Raw genomic sequence first — 9100 nt, forward strand, 5'->3', positions numbered from 1 at the left:
CCTTGTCTGATGTCGGTGAGCTTTGTGTTATTTTTATTGAAGGGTCATTAACATTGTGCAGATTCACACAGACTCTCTCCATGTTACTGGGTCACCAATGTTGCTGATCTTTCCCCTGAGCGGGGACACTCACAATAAGGAAACAGCCTCCTCACCCAGGCCCGGCCCGTTGCTAAGGGAACCTGGCTCAGTCACTGCGCAGGCCCGGCCTGTTGCTAAGGGAACGCGGCTCAGTCACTGCGCAGGCCCGGCCCGTTGCTAAGGGAATGCGGCTCAATCACTGCGCAGGCCCGGCCCGTTGCTAAGGGAATGCGGTTCAATCACTGCGCAGGCGCAGCCTGTTGCTAAGGGAATGTGGCTCAGACACTGCGCAGGCTCGAGCCCGCTGAAGTCAGCTCAGCAGGTCACGTGAGGAGCTGTCAATCAATTGCCTATTCAGCATCTTCGTTCAATCATTGACTGAATAAATTCTGTTAACCTGTTGCATCAAACTCACTGTCTGGTGTCTTTTCATCTTGTTCCAGGAACTTAGTTCATCTCAGTGAGTCTCACACAAGCAGCTGGAGGCACTTTGTGCTCTCATGGTTATCCTGTCCACCCAAATAGTCTGAAGATTTCAAAGGTTTGTGTGAGATTCTTGAATTTAACAATGTATGGGAATAACAATAAACATATGGAATTTTAACCATATCTCACCATTGACTTCAATCATGCACACGTACAAACGCATGTACGCACACACAGAGATGGCCCGGAACTTGCACATGTTCACGTGTGATTTCAAGAAGAAATTAGATATAACTTTTGGGGCTAAAGTGATCGCGGGATTAGGGAGGGGAAGGGGAGATCAGGATATTGAATTTGATGATTAGCCATGAGGAAGAGTTCATAGAGTGTATCTGCGATACCTTCCTTGAACAGTATGTAATGGAACCTACAAGGGAGCAAGCTATCCTAGATCTGGACCTGTGTAATGTGACGGGAATAATTAGTGATCTTACAGTTAGGGATCCTCTTGGAAGAAGCGATCACAGTATGGTTGAATTTAAAATACAGATGGAGCGTGAGAAGGTAAAATCCAATACCAATGTCTTCTGCTTAACCAAAGAGACTACAAAGGGATGAGGGAGGAGTTGGCTCAGGGAAACTGGGAGCAAAAACTTTATGGTGGAACAATTGAGGAAAGTGGAGGACTTTCAAAGCGATCTTTCACAGTGCTCAGCAAAAGTATATACCAGTGATAAGGAAGGACTGTAGAAAAAGAGATAATCAGCCATGGATAGCTGAGGAAATAAAGGAGGGTATCAAATTGAAAGAAAATGCATACAAAGTGGCAAAGATTAGTGGGAACCTGGAGGATTGGGAAATCTTTAAAGGTCAGCAGAAAGCCACAAAAAAAGCTATAAAGGAAAATAAGATGGATTATGAGAGTAAACTCGCTCAGAATAAAAAAAAACAGACAGCAAAAGTTTCTACAAATATATAAAATGAAAAAGAATGACTAAAGTAAACATTGGTCCTTTAGAGGATGAGAAGGGCGATGTAAGAACTGGATATGAGAAAATGGCTGAGGCATTGAACAGGTATTTTGCGTCAGTCTTCACAGTGGAAGACACAAATAACATGCCAAGAATTGATGAGTGGAAGGCTATGGCAGGTGAGGACCTCAAAACTATCATTATCATGAAAGAGGTAGTGTTGGGCAAGTTAATGAGGCTAAAGGTAGACAAGTCTCCTGGCCCTGATGAAATGCATCCCAGGGAACTAAAAGAGATGGTGGGGGAAATGCACTGGTGATAATTTACCAAAATTCGCTGGACTCTGGCATGGTTCTCGCAGATTGGAAAACAGCAAATGTGAAGCCACTGTTTAAAAAAGGAGGTAGACAAAAGGCAGGTAACTATAGGCCAGTTAGCTTAACTTCTGGAGTAGAGAAAATGCTTGAAGCTATCATCAAGGAAGAAATAGCGAGACATCTGGATATAAATTGTCCCATTGGTAAGATGCAGCATGGGTTCATGAAGGGAAGGTCATGTTTGACTAATTTGGTGGAATTCTTTGAGAACATTACTTGTGCAGTGGACAATGGGGAACCTGTGGATGTGGTGTATCTGGATTTCCAAAAACCATTTGGCAAGGTGCCGCACCAAAGACTGCTACATAAGATAAAGGTGCACGGTGTTATGTGTAATGTATTGCATGGATAGAGGATTGGTTAACTAACAGAAAGCAAAGAGTGGGGTAAATGGGTGTTTTTCTGGTTGCCGATCACTGACTAGTGGTATGCCTCAGAGATCAGTGTTGGGACTGCAATTGTTTACGATTCACATTGATGATTTGGAGCTGGGGACCAAGTGTAGTGTGCCAAAATTCGCAGATGATACTAAGATGGGTGGCAGAGCAAAGTGTGCAGAGGACGCTGAAAGTCTGCAAAGGGATATAGATAGTTTGTGAGTGGATGAGAGTCTGGCAGATGGAGTACAATGTTGGTAAATATGAGAGCATTCATTTTGGTTGGAATAACAGCAAAATGGACTATTATTTAAATAGTAAAAAATTGCAGCATGCTGCTGTGCAGAGGGACCTGGGTGTTTTTGTGCAGGAATCTCAAGGAGTTGGTTTGCAGGTGCAGCAGGTACTTAAGAAGGTAAATGGAATTTTGTCCTTCATTGCTAGAGGGATGGAGTTTAAAAACAGCGAGGCTATGTTGCAGTTGTATAAGGTGCTGGTGAGGCCACACCTGGAGTACTGTGCACAGTTTTGGTCTCCTTACTTGAGAAAGGATATACTGGCACTGGAGGGGGTGCAGAGGAGATTCAAAAGTTGTTTCCGGAGTTGAGAGGGTTGGCTTATGAGCAGAGACTGAGTAGACTGGGGCTATACTCATTGGAATTCAGAAGAATGAGGGGAGATCTTATAGAAACATATAAGATTATGAAGGGAATAGATAAGATAGAAGCAGGGAAATTATTTCCACTGGCAGCAAAACTAAAACTCGGGGGCATAGCCTCAAAATAAGGGGGAGCAGATTTAGGACTGAGTTGAGGAGGAACTTCTTCACACAAAGGGTTGTGAATCTGTGGAATTCCCTGCCCAGTGAAGCAGTTGAGGCTACCTCGTTGAATGTTTTAAGGCAAGGATAGATACATTTTTGAACAGTAAAGGAATTAAGGGTTATGGTGAGCGGTCGGGTAAGTGGAGCTGAGTCCACGAAAAGATCAGCCTTGATCTTATTGAATGGCAGAGCAGGCTCAAGGGGCCAGCTGGACTACTCCTGCTTCTAGTTCTTATGACCAAAATGAATGGTGGAGCAGGCTCGAAGGGCCGAATGGCCTCCTCCTGCTTCTCGTTTCTATGTTTCACACATAACCCCCATGCAGGCAAACACTTACACACTCACACACTCAATTTCTCTCACAAACACAGACACACACACTCGCACACAGGCACACACCCCTCCCATGCACATATACACACACGCACACATACATGCAGAATACACACACACGTATACACACAACCAAATACGCCTATGCAGACCACCTCACACCCTGATACACACACACATACTGATACATACACCAATATACGCACGCAGACACACACACACACACACAGACACGCACACAAACAAATACAATCTCCCATTTCATTGTTTCATCAAACAAGGACAGGACAGTTCAGAAAATACAGTTAGATACAGATGAAAACTCCCTTCATATCAGCCTCTCTTTCCCACTCTCCATCCAGCTGGAGTGGGCAAGAGAGAAACAGGGATAGAGATAGAGAGAGAGAAACAGAGAGAGGGGAGGAAAGGAATGGAGTGAGAGTCACAGAGAGGGAGAGGAAGTGATTGAGATAGAGTGTGTTCGGCAGAGTTCCTGCAATGCTGAGTACAATGGCCTTTGAAGGTACCACGCAGAACATAACAAATAGGAGCAGAAGTGGGCCATTCTGCCCCTTGAGGCTGCTCCTCCCATTGATAAGATCATGGCTGATCTGACTGTGGCCTGAACTCTACTTTGCTGCCTGTCTCCCCATAATGCTCAACTCACTCTCTGGGGAAAGTGGTTAGCACTGCTGCTTCACAGCGCCAAGGACCTGGATTTGATTCCCAGCTTGGGTCACTGTCTGTGTGGAGTTTGCATGTTCTCCTCGTGTCTGCATGGGTTTCCTCCGGGTGCTCCGGTTTCCTCCCATATTCTGGTTCGGTGCATTGATCCGAACAGGCGCCAACTAGAGGAATTTCACAGTAACTTCATTGCAGTGTTAATGTAAGACTGACTTGTGACCAATAAATGAATTTTAACTTTGAATTCTAAATACTAACCACCCCCTGAGAGAACAAATTATTCCTCCTCATCTCCATCTTTAATGGGCGCTGTATGAATTTTAAACTGTGCCCTCCCTGATACTAGATTCCCCCATGTTGGCCCTGTTCTGTGATAATACAGATGTTGAAAGATTATTCAGTAGTTCTTTAAGGGTAGCAGACACAGGGAAAAAAGAAGTGACTCTGTACACAACAGATATATTTCAAGGGTATATATATGAGTGGGCAGTAATCTTCTCTCAGAATCAGACAGATTGTGGGTTCAGCTCAGAGCCTCAAATACTAGGCCCTTAGCATCGATCAGAGACTCCGAACACAGCATGATGGGAGAGGGGACAAAGGAAACTGGTGTTGAATTTGTGAGCCTTGCTTTGTGGGAAGCTTTAGTGCTTGGGGAGAATGTCAACTTTTGAATGGACCTACCATATATTAAGCTGATCTTTCACTACACACTATCAGTAACTGCAACACTATATTCTGCACCCTTTCCTCTCCTTCTCCCTGTGTACTCTATGTACGGAATGTTTTGTCTGTATAGCGCACAAGAAACAATACTTTTCACTGCATCCCAATACAAATCAATCAAATCAAATCAAATTAACACGGTGAAGTTTGGGCCCTGTGGGGTGACAGTTGTCTGAATACAGATTCTATCTTATTGTAACATTCAGGTACCACGTGTACTGAGCTCACCAGCGTTCTGTCTGTATTGTGTGAATCCAGTCTTGAAATATCCAGAGGGATAGAGAGAGAGAGGAAGAGATACAGAGTAACAGAGAGGTAGGGAGAATGAGAGAGAGCAATGCAGAGAGTAACAGTTGTCTGAATACAGATTCTATCTTATTGTAACATTAAGCTACCACATGTACTGAGCTCACCAGCATTTGCAGAAGCCATTATGTAAATACTGTTCTGTCTGTATTGTGTGAATCCAATCTTGAAATTTGCACTCATGTTGCTAATTCTGCCAAGACAGAAACAGAAAGAGTGTTTGAATTCTCCGTGATTAGACTCCTTAACGATAAACAACATGGTGGATGAGAGGGATAGAGAGGAAGAGAGAGAGAGATGGAGCGATGCAGAGTAACAGAGAGATAGGGAGAGGGAGCAATGCAGAGAGTAACAGTTGGACAGTGAGGAATAGAGATTAATTCAGATGGAAAGTGAGTGACAGGGGAGTCCGAGACGTTACATAAACAAGGTAAAGATTTGAAAATGGAGGAGTGTTTCTTACCCACTTTTAAAAGATAATCCACACTCACACCAGTCACATTTCACACTCTCTGCTCAGTCCTGTGTTGGGGGGTGTTGAGTGTGGGATCAGTGTTTGCTTTTCTCAAACCGCACTGATATTCCCAACAAGGGCAAGAGGTTTCAGTGTTTGAAAATGTAAACATTTAAAAGCAAAACTAGACTGGATTTGGTTAAATCTCATGGGATCCAGGATGAGGTGGCCAAATGGATACAAAATTGGTTGATGACAGAAGACAGAAGGTGGTTGTAGAGGGTTGTTCTATTTTCAAACTGGAGGCCTGTGACCAGCGGGGTGCCTCAGGGATCGGTGCTGGGTCCCCTGCTATTTGTAATTTATATTAATAATTTAGATGAGAATTTAGGAGGCATGGTTAGTAATTTTGCAGATGACACCAGGATTTGTGGCATAGTGGACAGTGAAGAAAGTTATCCAGGATTGCAACGGGATCTTGATCAATTGATCGAGTGGGCTGATGAATGGTGGATGGAGTTTAATTTAGATAAACGCAAGGCAATGCACTTTGGTAGATTGAACCAGCGCACTACTTAGTTAGTGGTAGGGCATTGGTGAGAGTTATAGAACAGAGATCTAGGGGTACAGATTCATAGCTCCTTGAAAGTGGAGTCACAGTGGATAGAGTGGTGAAGAAGGCATTCCACATGCTTGGTTTCATTGGTCAGAATACTGAATGGGATTTGGGACATCATGTTGAAGTTGTACAAGACATTGGTAAGGCCACACTTGGAATACTGTGTACTGTTCTGGTCACCCTATTATACCAAGGATATTATTAAACTAGGAAGTGTGCAGAAAAGAACAACTGGGATACTGCAGGGTCTTGATGGTTTGAGTTATAAGCAGAGGCTGCAAAGACTGGGACATTTTCTCCTGGAGCATAGGAGGCTTAGGGGTGGTCGAACAGTGGCCTCGCTGGATTCACTCTGTCCTTTCAGATTCAGTCTCACAGGCCTGGCTGTGTTCACTGTGTCCTTTGAGATTCAGTGTCACAAGCCTGGCTGGGATCACTCTATCCTTAGAGATTCAGTGTCACAGGCATTGCTGGGTTCTGTCTGTCGCTTGAGATACAGTCCCACAGGGCTGGCTGGATTCACTCTGTCCTTTAGGATTCAGTGTCACAGGCCTGGCTGGGTTCAGTGCCAGGTTCACAGGAGTGTCCGTGTCAATTAGTAGTTCCCTCTAGCTTGATTTGAAGTCCCAACTATCTCAATTTGGAGTGCCCCCTATCTCGATTGCGAGTGACCCTCTAACGATTAGGAGTGTCCCATCTTGATTTGGAGTGTCCCTATCTGCAATAAGAGCCTTCTATCTCGATTAGGAATGCCCCCCTGTTTAGATTTGGACCAGTGACTATTTCAGTGAGGAGTGCCCCCCCGTCATTTCTGAGTGTCCCCGGTCAATTAGGAACGCTACCTACCTCGATTAGGTCTGTCCCTCCCTCGATTAGGAGTGTCCCATATCTCGAATAATGGAGCCTTCTATATCAGTTCGGGGTGCCCCCTATTTAGATTTGGAGCAGCGACTAATTCAATTAGCAGTGCCCCCCTCCATCGCCGTTAGCAGTGACCTCCCCCCCATCGCCGTTGGCAGTCATCCCCCCCGCCCCGGCCACCGTCGCCGTTCGCAGTGCCCCCCTGTCTCGATTGGGAGCACGCCGTATCTCGAATAAGAGAGACTTCTATCCTGATTAGGTGTGCTCCCATTTAGATTTAGAGCAGTGACAGTTTCAATTCTGAGTGCCCGCATATCAGCTCGCACTGCTCCTGTCAATGAGGAGTGCCCAGGTGAATTACAAGTGCCCCCAATTTCGGTTTGGAGTGCCCCCATCTTGATTACATGCGCCCTTATCTCGATTAGAGGGCCATGGACCAAATCCTGAGTGGAATGACAGGAGTCCAGACTTACCTGGATGATATCTTGCTCATGGATTCGACTATTTTCCCAGTACTTGGAGAATACCTTAGAGGTTGCAGGAGCACGGCCTGCAAATCAAGAGAGAAATATGAGTTCTTCAAGGACTCCATTGAATGCCTGGGTCATGAAATGGATTGCACAAAGCCTAAGATGGAGGTCATCATGAAGGCCCCAAGACCAGACAATGTGTCCCAATTCAGGTTGTTTTTGGGTCAAATCAATTACTATGACAACAAGCTCAATCCGGATCGGGCGGCAGCATTGAAACTGATGCTCCAGCTGCTGGTGAAAGGAGAGCCGTGGAAGTGAACAAAAGGAGGCCTCCCTGGCGGTAAAGCAGGCTTTGAAGAGATTGGAAATGCGAGTTCAATTTAACCCAAAGTTACCGCTGCAGTTTACATGCGAAGCCTCGCCCAATGGGATTGAGGTTGGCCTGTCTAATGTTATGTCAAACGGAGAGGAAGATCCATAGTATTCGCTTCTAGATCATTGACGAAAGCGGAGGAAAAGTTTGCTCGGGTGGAAAAAGAAGGCTTAGGCATCTTCTTTGCATCAAGAAACTAAAAGCTCTGCCATGAAGATGTTGTGACTGAGCTCGAAGGGCTGAATTACTGACTCCCATTCATAATTCCTATATTTTATCTTCCATCCTTGGACCATTCACTGGGATACCGTCCATGGCAGCAGTTTGATTGCAGAGGTGGGTGTTGGTGCTGTCAGTGAGAAACACAGCAATGCGGATGCTCTGTCAAGGCTGCCTTTGCCTGGAGATAAAGATGTTCCCGCTGGAATGTGCAGATAATGCATTTCACACGAGAAGATAAAGTTCCGGTAACCGCTAACCAGTTACGGAAAGCCACCCGGAATGATCCGGTTATGAGGCAGGGAGTGGAACTTGTCCAGAGAGGGAGGATGAGTAGAAAGCACCCGGAGTTACAGCGGTAAGTGTGCGGAAGCTGGGAGTTGGCGGTGTTGCTGGATGTTTATTCTGGGCTATGAGAGCCTCATTCCCCCATCATTAAGAGGAAAGGTGCTGGAACGGGAGCACCAAGAGCACCCGGGGGTGCTGCCAATGGAAGAAACAACAAGAAGCTGTATGTGGTGCTGGGGATGAAAGTGGGATGGTGCGAATGCTGCGCTTGGGGACGGAAGGTGCCGCCCTTGCTGCCTCTTGCTGGCTGGGATTGTCCCCAATGGCAGCGAATCCACAGCAAGTCGCTGCTTCATCACAATCTGCCCGACTCCACCCACACTGGCTGTCAATCATTCTGCTGGAGCGGCTTCCTATTGGCTGTGTTCAGCTGATGGACAGCAGAATGGACCAATGGAGAATGAGGGTGCAGTGATGGATTGTGCAATGAATCAATAAGGCTTTTGACAAGGTACCACATGGCAGGTTGTTGCACAACCTACATCAGGGACCCAGGGTGAGGTAGTTAAATGGATACAAAATTGGCTTGATGACAGAAGCCAGTGAATGGTTGTCCAGTGTTGTTTTTCAAACTGGAGGCCTGTGACCAGCGGTGTCCTCTGGGATCAGTGCTGGGTCCACTGTTATTTGTCATTTATATTAATGATTT

The 9100-nt window shown here is 45.7% G+C and overlaps 1 protein-coding gene across 1 annotated transcript in view; it reads right to left on the bottom strand.

The window, feature by feature from the left end:
- The window catches only part of LOC144486547 (NACHT, LRR and PYD domains-containing protein 3-like), a 78951-nt gene extending 71337 nt beyond the window's left edge, over nt 1–7614 (bottom strand). Inside the window, exons 1-3 of the mRNA XM_078204599.1 lie at nt 7512–7614; nt 5212–5297; nt 497–607 (exon numbers count right to left, since the gene is read on the bottom strand). The gene's annotated coding sequence lies outside the window, so the exon portion shown is untranslated. The remainder of the gene's footprint in view (nt 1–496; nt 608–5211; nt 5298–7511) is intronic.
- Nucleotides 7615–9100: the final 1486 nt, after the last annotated feature.

This window comes from Mustelus asterias, unplaced genomic scaffold (assembly GCF_964213995.1).
Source record: "Mustelus asterias unplaced genomic scaffold, sMusAst1.hap1.1 HAP1_SCAFFOLD_389, whole genome shotgun sequence".
Taxonomy (NCBI): Eukaryota; Metazoa; Chordata; class Chondrichthyes; order Carcharhiniformes; family Triakidae; genus Mustelus; species Mustelus asterias.